Source organism: Phoxinus phoxinus (genome assembly GCF_949152265.1).
Source record: "Phoxinus phoxinus genome assembly, chromosome: 3".
Lineage (NCBI taxonomy): Eukaryota > Metazoa > Chordata > Actinopteri > Cypriniformes > Leuciscidae > Phoxinus > Phoxinus phoxinus.
In genome coordinates, this window is record NC_136878.1 from 37,849,541 (window position 1) to 37,861,780 (window position 12,240).

Here is a 12,240-nt window from a genome sequence, read left to right on the forward strand (position 1 = left end):
AATTGTATAGGGACCAAATTAATTGTTTGACTTTTATTTAAAGCCCCCCTGTAATTTTATCCCTTAAAACTCATCTTTGATCACCAAAATGACATATTTAAATGTATTTTTTATTTTATTATTCATGCCTTAAAATAGCTTGAATGTAACTACTCCCTTGCCTCATTTAGTATACACGGTTCTATGAATATGCAAATTAGCCCCGGCTCCACTCACTCAAACCAGCTCAGAGATCCACTCGTTGACGATCACACGTTGACGGGATTGTTTGCAAGGTAGTTTGTGACGTCAGAAACACCAGCGATTTCAAACCGTGTTTTTGAGACTGTCTTTGGTTCACTGCAGTTTTAAAGAGAATATACTCAGTGATTGTGTTGACTTATGTTTTTGCATATGGTTTGTCTTAAAAGCACATCAAAACACCACATAGACATATAACAACATTAAAAGCTTTATTTTCAGGGGGACACAGTATCAATAGAACAAGATAATCCAGGATTATGTTAACCCAAGGCTAGAGGTTTTGAGAGCACAATTAGTTTAAACTTCATGCAGAATCATCTTATCTTTATCATACAATAAATGATTAGTTGAGATTTTAAGAAATCCTCCACTGATAAGTCACTCCGTCTCTATTAATAAAGTCAACCTCATTTTATTGCAGCAGTCAATCCTTGGAATGAGATGCTACAGAGATTTTCATCTCATTAACTCCAAACTGGACTATCTAGCATTGTTTGATTAAGCATTTGCATAGAATTAGAGGCATTGTATTGTAAGGTGATTGACAGAGGAATTATCCATGAGCGAGAGCTAATTCAGAAAATGCAGCTCACAGCTAAAAAAAAAAAAAAAAAAGGTATTTTGTGGCGGTCACTACTAGCACAAAACCTAGAGTAACATAAACATCTGACTATAGCATTAGCTTATAGCTAAACCCACCACCAGTGAAGTTGTTTAGTGCTATTCTCCCCCTGTGAAAAATAATTGTTCTGATTGTGCCCTTGTAGTGTTCTTCAAACCTTTAAAGCATAATTTTTAAAAGACTGTACTTGCAGATTATATAATATTAATGAAATAAAAGGCCAGTTAATGTAAGTATACTTAAAGAAAGTACATTTTCATGACTTATTGTAAAATCATTACACTTTTACAAGTGTAAGTGTTTTAAGAAACAAAGTTTTACTTTACATTTAAATCATTGTTTTAATAATCTTTTGTCATGTTTAAGAACACTTATTTTGATGTGCTGACTAACTGTGCGTTCACACCGCACGCGGCGAGAGTGTCAAAGTGGCCGGAAGCCATTCATTTTCAATGAGAGCCGGCGGCGAGCTCCGGCGAGAGCGGCGCGGCGCGTCTTGGACGGCGAGAGCGGCGAGAAGAGTTGAAATCAAGTCAACTTTATGGTAATAAGCTATGACGCGGTTCGGCGGCAACCAGCGGCAACCAATCGGAATGTAGAAGTCCTCCGCCTGAGAGGATAACAGAGAACACAATCCTGTAAACTTAGGTTCCGACCACATTAGTTCCTAAGCAAAATGGAGGAAAAGTTAATCATTTCTGTTGCGGGTTTCCCGTTATTGTACGACGTGTCCCTGTTTACATACAGGGACATTAATAAAAAGAACGACGAATGTAAAAGGTGTCTGAAATTGTTGGTGTTTTGTTACTTTCACATTTAAAATATTTTAATAGGTTAATTTATACCCTACGTGTGGCCAGAATGCACAAAATAGGATACTGATTTATGTTTAGTTCTTATTTGCTTTGGGGCTCCTTTAAATAAAGTTTTTAAAAAATCACGCATTCTAAAATATACGTCAGAGCGTCAGAGAGTCCCCGAATCTCACGGCGTCGATGGCAGGGCGGCGAGAGCGAATTTTGCCGCTCTCGCCGGCGGCGGTGTGAACGTACAGTAACATACTAAGGTACATGTAAAGTACTTGATTATAATTCTAACTGAATGTGTTATTCAATATTGCATTTAAAGTTAATATATTTTAAATGTGCTAAATTACATTACAAATATATTTAAAGGTACACGGTGTAACCTTTTTATGTTGAAAATGTACAAAATGTATATAATGAGCAATCATGAATCCATCTTCCAAACCGTGTTTTTGTTTTATTCTGAATCACTATGGAACGCCTATAATAAGTGTTTATATTCCGACAATTTTAGACAGAGTGGGACGCTCATATATAAGTAGCTTGCAAAGAGCACTCTCTTTATAATCACTAAAAAGATTTCACGACTTATGCAAGTTCAAGGTCTCACAAAGTTCCGTTATAATCAATGAAGCTGTCTACACTACACAATGTATCTCTTAATTAATTAATAATAATAATTTGTAAAATTTATATAGCGCTTTTTCTGGGACCTCAAAGCGCTTCACATAAGGAAGGGGGGAATCTCCTCAACCACCACCAATGTAGCATCCACCTGGATGATGCGACGGCAGCCATATTGCACCTGTTTTCGTCAATATGATATTTATCAACTAAGGATTTTTTTTGCTTTATTAAACCAATATTTCCACTTGCCATTGTGCAGCGTTTACTATAGTTGAGGTAGTCTGAGCTGGTGTGAGTGAGTGGAGGTGGGGACTAATTTGCATATTCATATATTTGCATTTACTACATGAAGCAGAGTTACATTCAAGCTATTATAGGGCATAACAAAATTATTTTCAAAATGCCAAAGTGTACTGCTTTTTTCTTACTATCAGCATGAAGTCCGGTCCACATTCCAGTATATTCTGGCCAAGAACCACCCACGAGCCGTATGACTGTCATGTAACCATAAACCAGGTTAGGGGAACATAAATCTTATATTATATAAAGTCTGAGATTAAAGTGGAATATACAGATGTAGTCAAATATATCTAATATACTTTCTACTAAATTAAATAATTATTCATGTTAAAGTCAAAGCAGCTCATCACACCTGTGGTGATGTGCGCTGTTTCTCAGGTGGATGTATAAAAACGGACTTCTGGAAATTGCAAAAGCCAGCCAATCAGATATGAGCTTACTGTTTTAAGAAAGTTCTTGCTATTTTTGTGTACAGTATGGTCTATAAACTGTCCATGGTCGAGTCAGTGGCTGAGACTAGACTAGTTCAGAATCCACCAAGCCTTAACTTCCACATCCTGTTCCGGGAAAAAGGAGATGGAATGGCCTGTTGAAAAAATAATCTCTAGTACACTCCTTTTGAAAGCTATAACAGGACGGCAGATGGGAGTCCTTCCCGTCATAAACCTCCATCACTATTAATGGCTCAAAATCAACCAATATTCATTACCGGTACGTTAATAATATCACATTGTTACTGGGAGATACACAGGGCAAAACAACTGCATCCACTAGTTATGGGCAGATCTTTATGAAACACATACGAGGTGATGATACAGCCTGATTTCTCTCAGGGGTACTTGATCCACAGACTACAGCACCATGTGTCTATGTGTCTGACATGATTGAAATTTTAGATAATTTTCAAAATGTAATAACATGTCTGAATCCCATGTGCGAATCAGAACATGTACACGCAAACAGTCATGGTATGACTGAGAAAAACGAGCTATATAACACTTTTCAGAAGTTGGGTGACCGGACGTCCCATTGTACCCAAGACAGTTCTCGTTTCACAAGTAGTACCCCTGTCTTTCGAATTCAAATTAGAGGGCCAAAACTTATGTGTAGTTACCTCTCAAATCTTATTATGTCAAGGATTTCCAACCTTATTTTATCAGCCGAACCCCTTTGACCTCTGAGATTTTAAGTTAATATTTCAATAATTTGACAAAACAATCACGTTTATGGTTGTCTTATGTTGGTCAATAGTCACATGATATGCAGGTAAACAATAAGCAGGTTTATTTTGTTTTTATTTTGTACAATACTTGAGTAACTACTTGATTACTATATTTAAGGATTATTTTGGGGGAATTGTACTATACTCAAGTGCAATTTAATCAGAATATTTTGACTTTTTACTAGTCAATGTAATTGTCATCTACATTGTGAATTACAATAAAATCAGCAAGTTTTAAGAATTGATATAAAAAAATAGTGATGGCCACTTTTAAATGTTTTTTATTATTATTAGGGATGCACAATATATCGGCCACCATATCGGTATCGGTGGATATATTTTCATTTTTAATGTTATCGTTATCGGCCCGATAAGAAAATTTGGCCGATATATTAAAGCCGATAAATAATAGATTATTTCCTTTAGCTGAGACACTTCAGATGCACACTGTTCGCCATAATGGTTTTGAATGGTTGGAAATATGATTGGAATCACTTTGAAAAGGATATATGAGAACATTATAATTGTTTGATTGAGACATGGCTTTTAATGGTGAGACTTTTGTTTTTGTAATCAGCCTCTCAAAAATTATATAAAAATATGGATTTAGATTTATCTGCCAATATATCGGTTATTGGCTTTCAAATATAAATAATTATCGGTTATCGGTATCAACCAAAATTTTCATATCGGAGCATCCCTATTTTTTTATTAAATGTTAAAAACCTTGAAAACAATTAGCATTTAAAGTAATATTATAAGATGTTAAATTCTTTGTAAATATTTACTGACATTCCAACCAAAGATGTTTATTGATTCTAACCAGGGAGTATGTATTGGAATTATATTAAAGTAAACAAATGTATTAGGGAGTAACAATTAGGGCTGTCAATCGATTAATTTTTGATCAAATTAAGAAGATTATATTGCTGACTAATTAATCTAATTGCATTTCATCACATATCAATCATTGCATAAAACAAGCAAACAAGCAAAATTCCACAAAATGAAACAATGTAAAGACATTTCATTATTGGCGCAGACAGTGACTCACATCACTAAAAGTGGCTTTAGAAGTCCATATTGTATTTTTTTATTATATATCACTTATAAAGCCTACAGCCCACAGCAATCCATTTTGAGCAATTTAGTTGGTCAGACTGTCAAAGGTAGATGTACGGGTTATTACTGTACCTCGTTCTTTGTTGTTCTATGTAAACATACACAAGATGGATGTTTTTGACCTATATGCACTATTGCGTTATACACTATTTGTTTTTACCCCTAAACCAAATCTATCAGTGTCTGTCTGACAGAATATAATTTTTTATGCAATTAATTCACACCGCATGGAGAAAATAATTCGAAATGCTTAAAAAAAGAAACTCTTCGCTCATTTAAATTTTTTCTAGGTTACTTCTATTTTTAATTAGTACAATTTAAAGTAACTTGTATACTTTCGCTCAATTATGTCTTTGGCTAGATACTTAATTTTCACGCAGTATCCATACTTTCACTTAAAGGGATAATTCACTTTAAAGGGATAATTCACTTTAAAATGAAAATTCTGTCATCATATACTGACCCTCAAGTTGTTTCAAACCTGTATGAATTTCTTTCTTCTGCTGAACACAAAGGAAGATATTTTGAAAAATGTCAGTAACAAAACAGTTACCAGGGGCCTCATTTATAAAACTGTGCGTAGGATCCTTACTAAAAGTGTACGTGCGCCAAAAAGCCAAAAATGGCGTGCGCAAAAAAATATTCAGACTTATAAAACCGTGCGTACGCCAGAACCTGCGCAGAATTTACTTTATAAATCCCACTCCGCGGAAGATTGTGCGCAAGTGCGTCTCCTCCCCGAAATAACCATATATGGAGCTTACAACGCCTAGTTTTACTATGCATATCCTCATCTGCATATCATTTGCATATGATTATTCATCCACGTGATAACATGTTTAACGGTACAAGACATTAGGAAAATATGAAATAAGTGCCGTCACATTACATTAATAAAAATAATTTAGTATCCTTGCCTTGTTTTTGAATAAATAAATCAAATAGTGTAAAATACATTTCAGAGAAAGTTTTTCTCAATCTTTTCCACTGACCAAATAGTCTTTTTAATTGATTTATATTTTTAATGGAAACAGATCGACCTTGTTGTGCATTATATTTGCACAATCTGCTATTATCATGATAAGCAATCTCTGTAGTTAAAACATTGAAACACAGCATGCCAAAGGAAAAGTGTTCAAAAGCATTGCATCCACAACAAATATTTATAGGCTATTTATTGTATATATATGTTGTTTTTTTTTTTACTTTTTTTTTTTTTACTATTCAGTAGGCCTAAATGTCATGTAGTCTAAGTGTTTAACTCCGTTAATGGGAATGGCATATTTAATCTAAATGTTTATATCAGAAATAAAACATAGTTTAAATCATTGTTTTAAATAAACTGTAGCCTATTTATGATTAGGACTCATAATGAAGATGTACAGTTTTACTTCATCTGCCGTTAGATATGCATCAGTTTCACTAACGGCCCAACGCGCTCGCTGGCGCGCACATTTAAGCTGTGGATATTTGCTTCAAGTGATAGGCTTGGTGAGTGAAATTATATTTGTATTATCTTTCTGTATTTGTATCATTTTATTTCGATTTTCTGTCTAAAAGTGACCAAAAAGACATTTAACTCCAGCTCACCATCGGTGTCGCCAAACTGCTCCATCTCCAAAACGTTCGTACGCATGGGTCAGAGTTTGCGTGCAGGTGCGCACATTTTCCCGTCAAGTTTGTTTTTATAAATCACAACTTATGCGTCGGAAGTGGCGTACGCCTCTTTCAGGGCCTGTTTTGTGCGTACGCACCGGTTATAAATGAGGCCCCAGGTCCCATTGACTTTTTGTTTTCCTACTATGGAAGTCAATGGGACCTGGTAACTGTTTGGTTACTGACATTTTTCAAAATATCTTCCTTAAAAGTCTTAAAAAGGCACAGTTTCTCACTAACATTATAAGTGAACCTCAAAGAACATATTAAAAAGTTAAAACATACAGTATTGATATAAACATGTAAAAATACACTATAAAAAATAATTAATATTATAATTAAATATAATTTAATTACATTTAAAAATATTAATAATAATAAAAAAGGCATGTGATCTTTTTTTGTTTATAAAATGGATAGTGCCTATGTTCAATACATCATTCTAGTCAGTCTAAAATACACCACATAACCAGGAGGACTACAATAGCAAAACCACTGAAACCTTATTAAATAGGACTCAATTTTCAATTTTATCCACTAAATTCATTTGCATCATGGCCTACAGGTAAATTTCAAACAAGTCCCTAGCAAAAGGTATGCAATCATAACATATATTGTGTTTACTCATTTAATCTTGATCATAGATAGGTAGTACTCATAGCGTATAACTGTAAATAATGTTTTGGATGAATGTGGCTCTCTTACTGTAACCACATCCATCACGTGGATTGTTAACAGTAGCTTTCCTGTGCACTTAATGCACAGCTGAGTCAGTGTGGAAGTGTATGTTACACAAGCTGCTCCTGTTTCTGTTTTCTACTTTCCAAGCATTATATAATCACAGCAGAGACTGAGAGAGAGAGAGAGAGAGAGTCAGTGTGAGTGTGAGAGGGAGGAAGAGTATCTCTCTAGGGAGTGTGGTAGGCTTCATTATTCAGCTCGCTCTGCCTTCTTTAGGATCTGGGCGGTTTGCATCTGGCCCCATTTACAAGAGTCCAGCATCTATGCCCATGGCCAACTGTGAGCTGATAATGCTAATGTATGAACTACTTCAAAACTCTATTCATGGCATTCTTTGCCTGAGATCCATCTTAGATCTTGGTCCAAAGCACAAATATTACTAGGAATAGTTAACCCTCATGTCATTCCAGACGTATGCTGTACTTATTTCTTTATGCTGTCGCACACAAAATAAGATATTTATCTCAGTGTTTTTTGTCTATAAAATGAATGCAAGTCAATGGGTTGCAAATTGCAATGCATTCCTGTCCGAAAACTTAGCCCTAATCCTATTCCTACTCCTATTCCTAAACCTAACCGTACTCATAACTTATCTCTAAAATCAGAGGGAAATGATGTAGAAGAACCTAACCCTGGTTGTAAGCCTACACTTGACATCAACTGTAAACTTGTCCCTCAAATCTGATTGGCTGATTGGAATGTTGTTCCAGCATTAATAAAGATGTTGATCCAAGAATATGTTGTAGAGGTCGACCGATTCATCGGTTTTGCCGATTAATCGGCACCGATTGTTGACTGGTGGAACTATCGTTATCGGCAAAAATATATACCGATAGTTTTTCCTGGTTGCGTCCATTGCTGGAGCGGCTGAGAAGCGCGCGCTGTCATTCATTACACAGTGTAAGAGCTGAGAGTCTGCTGGCATGATGCAGTACAAGAGCGGCCTCTAGAGGTGTAATAAAAACTCATGCCTCGTGTTGTTTATTTCGACACGTGATTCTGCGTGCTGCACTGAGAGCACATGCTGCGTGGAGAGCGCTGACATCAGATGCGCGTTTAAAGCACCGACAGCTCAAATGTATGTAGCCTATACAGTACATTTTGTCATATCATTATAAAGTGATTAATTTGTTGACTAAATGCTGCATTAGTAGAGACAGTAGGCGTTTGTTTGCCTTCGAGGCTGAGAGGACGCTAACATTAGTAGTACCTCAAGCGGTTAAAACACTGACAAACATAAACGTAAGTCCGACCCGAATGTTTAATGTCACAATTGTTACCTCTATTTGCATTAGTTCATATCCAGCTGGTCACTTTTATGCATTACATATGCAGATAAGTTGCATATTTAAAGCTAGAGACGTAAGCAAAATGATATGTTCATACAGCCGACAGAAACATAAACGAATCAGAAAAGCATTCGATTTCGGTTATTTTTTTCATCTTCACTTTAATAAAATTTTTGTTACTTTTTAATTAATTAAGTTGGCTTGAAAAGAACAGTTAAATAGTTACATTTTGAATGTAACTGGTTTTATTTGTTATTTAGAGTATTACTTTTTGTTTCAGTTTGAATGAATGTCTTTTATTGGCTTAAATATTTATTCACATTTATATATTTATTTCATTTAGCATGTTTTCATGGTTCAATACAGTTTTTTTATTTTTATAATAAAGTTCAGCACTGTTTTACTTGGAGTGTTATGTTTGTTTTTATCCAGTATCAATTTTAAAAACTATCGGTTCATTAATCGGTTATCGGCAAGTATGGCCCAACCTAGCTATCGTTATCGGTAAAATCCACTATCGGTCGACCTCTAATATGTTGTACTTAAATCGCGTTCCCTGTTGCACTGCAGTGTTGTTAAATTAAAAATTAAACTATAAAAAGGAGTTTTTGGTAATTCAAAAAACAAACAAACATGAAAATCAGAAATGCTGCTGATTTCATCAATTTCAGCTAATTGAAATAAATAAGTTAAAGAAACTTACATTTCTAAAGTGAAACAATACATATTACAAGGCGCTATATAGAAATATTAAAAAAACTAATAAAAATGATAAAGCACAGATAAATAAGTAAAACTTAAAAACTACAATTAAAAGGAATATATATATATACACTTTTTTTTCTTCTTTTTTTTAAGCTCATTCAAAATACTATTAAAACTGTCATATAATATAAATAATACTAAAATAACAATGGTTCAATGCTTTTGTTTTCGACCCATACTGACTTTCAATATAGACCAAAATAGTAAAAACATACTTTAAAAAAAAAATGTTTCCATGTTCCAAATTTTCAGTTTTAGCTGTTCTATCCCTTTAAGGCAAACAATTGTAAAAACAATTTACAATTAAGGTAAAAAATTGCTTATGGCTACCGATTTTCAACAAACTCATAACCCTAATTATTAAACTTCGGCACAAGTGCAGAACTATTCATGCAAAATGAATAATAGTTTAAGATCAGACTTACAGTTTTCACCTAGCAGTCGGAAAAAAAGAAATCAAGATTTTTTTTTAGATCAATTAGGCTACATGGATGGAGAGACCCCTATGTAGGGAACAGAATATCACAAAGATTTGGAGTGGGCCCTTTAGACCAGTAAGTAACCAACTATAATATTCTAGCAACACCCTAACAACCGCACAGAAATTGCCAAAAACACACAAAATACCATTGCAATACACATACAAAAAGTACCATGCACTACCATGTTACTAGCAATCCCTGGTAAACCACTAGCATCTTGGCAGAGATTTTTTGCACAGGCAAGAACCACTCACATATTTTCCAGAAAATGTACAAATCTGGGATCATTTGTAATGTTGTGCCTCAGCGCTGTCCGGTGAGTAATCGCATTAACAGATATATTACCCCCGTGAGCACAGATGCATGTGATTCTTTTCTTCCAAGATTAATTGCATTAACTGAATTTATCTTTAAGTGCCTGGAGATAAGCATCACTCTCAGCTGAGCGGATGGCAAAATCCATTTGTCTTGCTTCCGCAGGCTGTACCAGCTCCATATGCGGGTGTTGTGCTGTAATACGTTCATGCGCTGGGTTTCCGTTCCTCAAATTAGACACCTTGATTGCGAATGTTCAGCATCTGCCATAAAACCTCACAACAGCTTTATAATTAGGCCTTATTAATTTTCACCAAATGTAATTTTTATGTTCTGAAAAACAAAGCAAAATCTAAATGTTTTTGTACGATACATATTTTCGTTCAGCGTAAGATTATTGTTTTACTATACAATTTGTCCAGTAAGGCACTTACAGTATTCATGCTCCTTTAAAGGAACTAAGCGTCCATTTCCATTTGGACTTTGGCCCAAGTCTCTCCAAGTGTCTAGAAAGTATAGACTTTACACAATCTGATTATTATCCAAGACAATTTGGGTTCAGCACAAACAAATAATGTTATATTTCTGATATTTAAAAAATCTAAAATTCTAAATACTATGGTACTTTAGGACATGGTGTCCTAAAATCATGCATGGTACTTTTTTCCCCGAACAGGTTTAAATAGCAATATACCATGGTGCATGAATATGGAAGTAACAAGATAAAGGTTTTTATAAAATACCGGTACATAAATAAACATAAATTAACAATACTCAAATAAAAAATTATTTAAAGGGTTAGTTCACCCAAAAATTCTGTCATCAATTACTCCCTTTCATGTTGTTCCAAACCTGTAAGACTTTTGTTCATCTTCGGAACACAAATGAAGATCTTTTTGATGAAATCTAAAAGCTTTTATGTCCCTCCGTTGGCAGCTACGCAACTATAACGCTTCAAAATGTTCATAAAGAGATCATAAAACTAATCCATATGAATTTAGCGGTTTGATTGAATTTAGGCTTTTATTCACATTTAAACATTGATCAGCGATCATTCACAGAAGCTCAACCGAACCTGCTTGACACGCGGGAACAAATCTCTCGCGGAAGCTCAAACGTGCTGTGTAACACACAATAATGAACCTCATTGGTTCTTTTTGAAGCATCAAAGTGGTAGTAGTGGGGACAAAAATTGCTCAGATTTCATTAAAAATATCTTCATTTGTGTTTCGAAGATAAACAAAAGTCTTATGGGTTTGGAACGACATGAGGGTGAGGACAGAATTTTCATTTTTGGGTGAATAGTTGTTAAGGAAGTAAGTGGTTTCAATAGTGTTAAGGAAGCATCTTGTCCTATATTGCCTGCCAAATAAAAAAGTACACTATGAAGTTCTGCTGATTTAATGATACCAAATGTTTCAGACTCAGTGTCCTGGAAACACTTTGTACTTTGAGGATGTCCTATCCTATTATATTTACTGCCTGGAGAAAAAATTAATAGATGGCAATGTAAACACCACTCAGGTTTAGACTAATGACTCCTGTCTTAGACTAATGATTCGTTTTTCTAATGATGTCACTTTTCCCATGAGTCTCATTGAAACATTTCAACAGACTGCTAATGTCTGCCTCGCATTCATGAATTCATGATGACGATCAATAAATGCCCTGCCTGAGAAAGAAGGGAATTTTATGTTAAATCCATCTATCCTAAACATTCAGATCTCTACATAAATAAAGAGAAGAGCTAAAGCCTGACAATAAAACACATGATATTTCTGTAGAATTGGATTCTTATCCAGGATTTTGCAATACTATTTTTAATGTAGCACTTAACTGAAAAAGGTACACATTTGTGTCTCATTGTCCCAAATTGGTGATGTTTTTTTAAGCAGTAAAGTCGATTGTTTATAAAACTTTTAGTGTTGAATACATTGGTCTGGCTCACTGCTGTTACCAAATTTTTTTTAAATAAAAGGTAAAGAAAGAAAAAAGAAAAAAAAGTGTATCAAATACCAATAAACCAACATTTCCAAACAGTTGACCACTA

The 12,240-nt window shown here is 34.7% G+C and overlaps 1 protein-coding gene across 3 annotated transcripts in view; it reads right to left on the reverse strand.

The window, feature by feature from the left end:
- camk4 (calcium/calmodulin-dependent protein kinase IV) overlaps positions 1-12,240 on the reverse strand; it is a 49,245-nt gene that overhangs the window by 33,218 nt on the left and 3,787 nt on the right. The gene's annotated exons all lie outside the window — the stretch shown is intronic.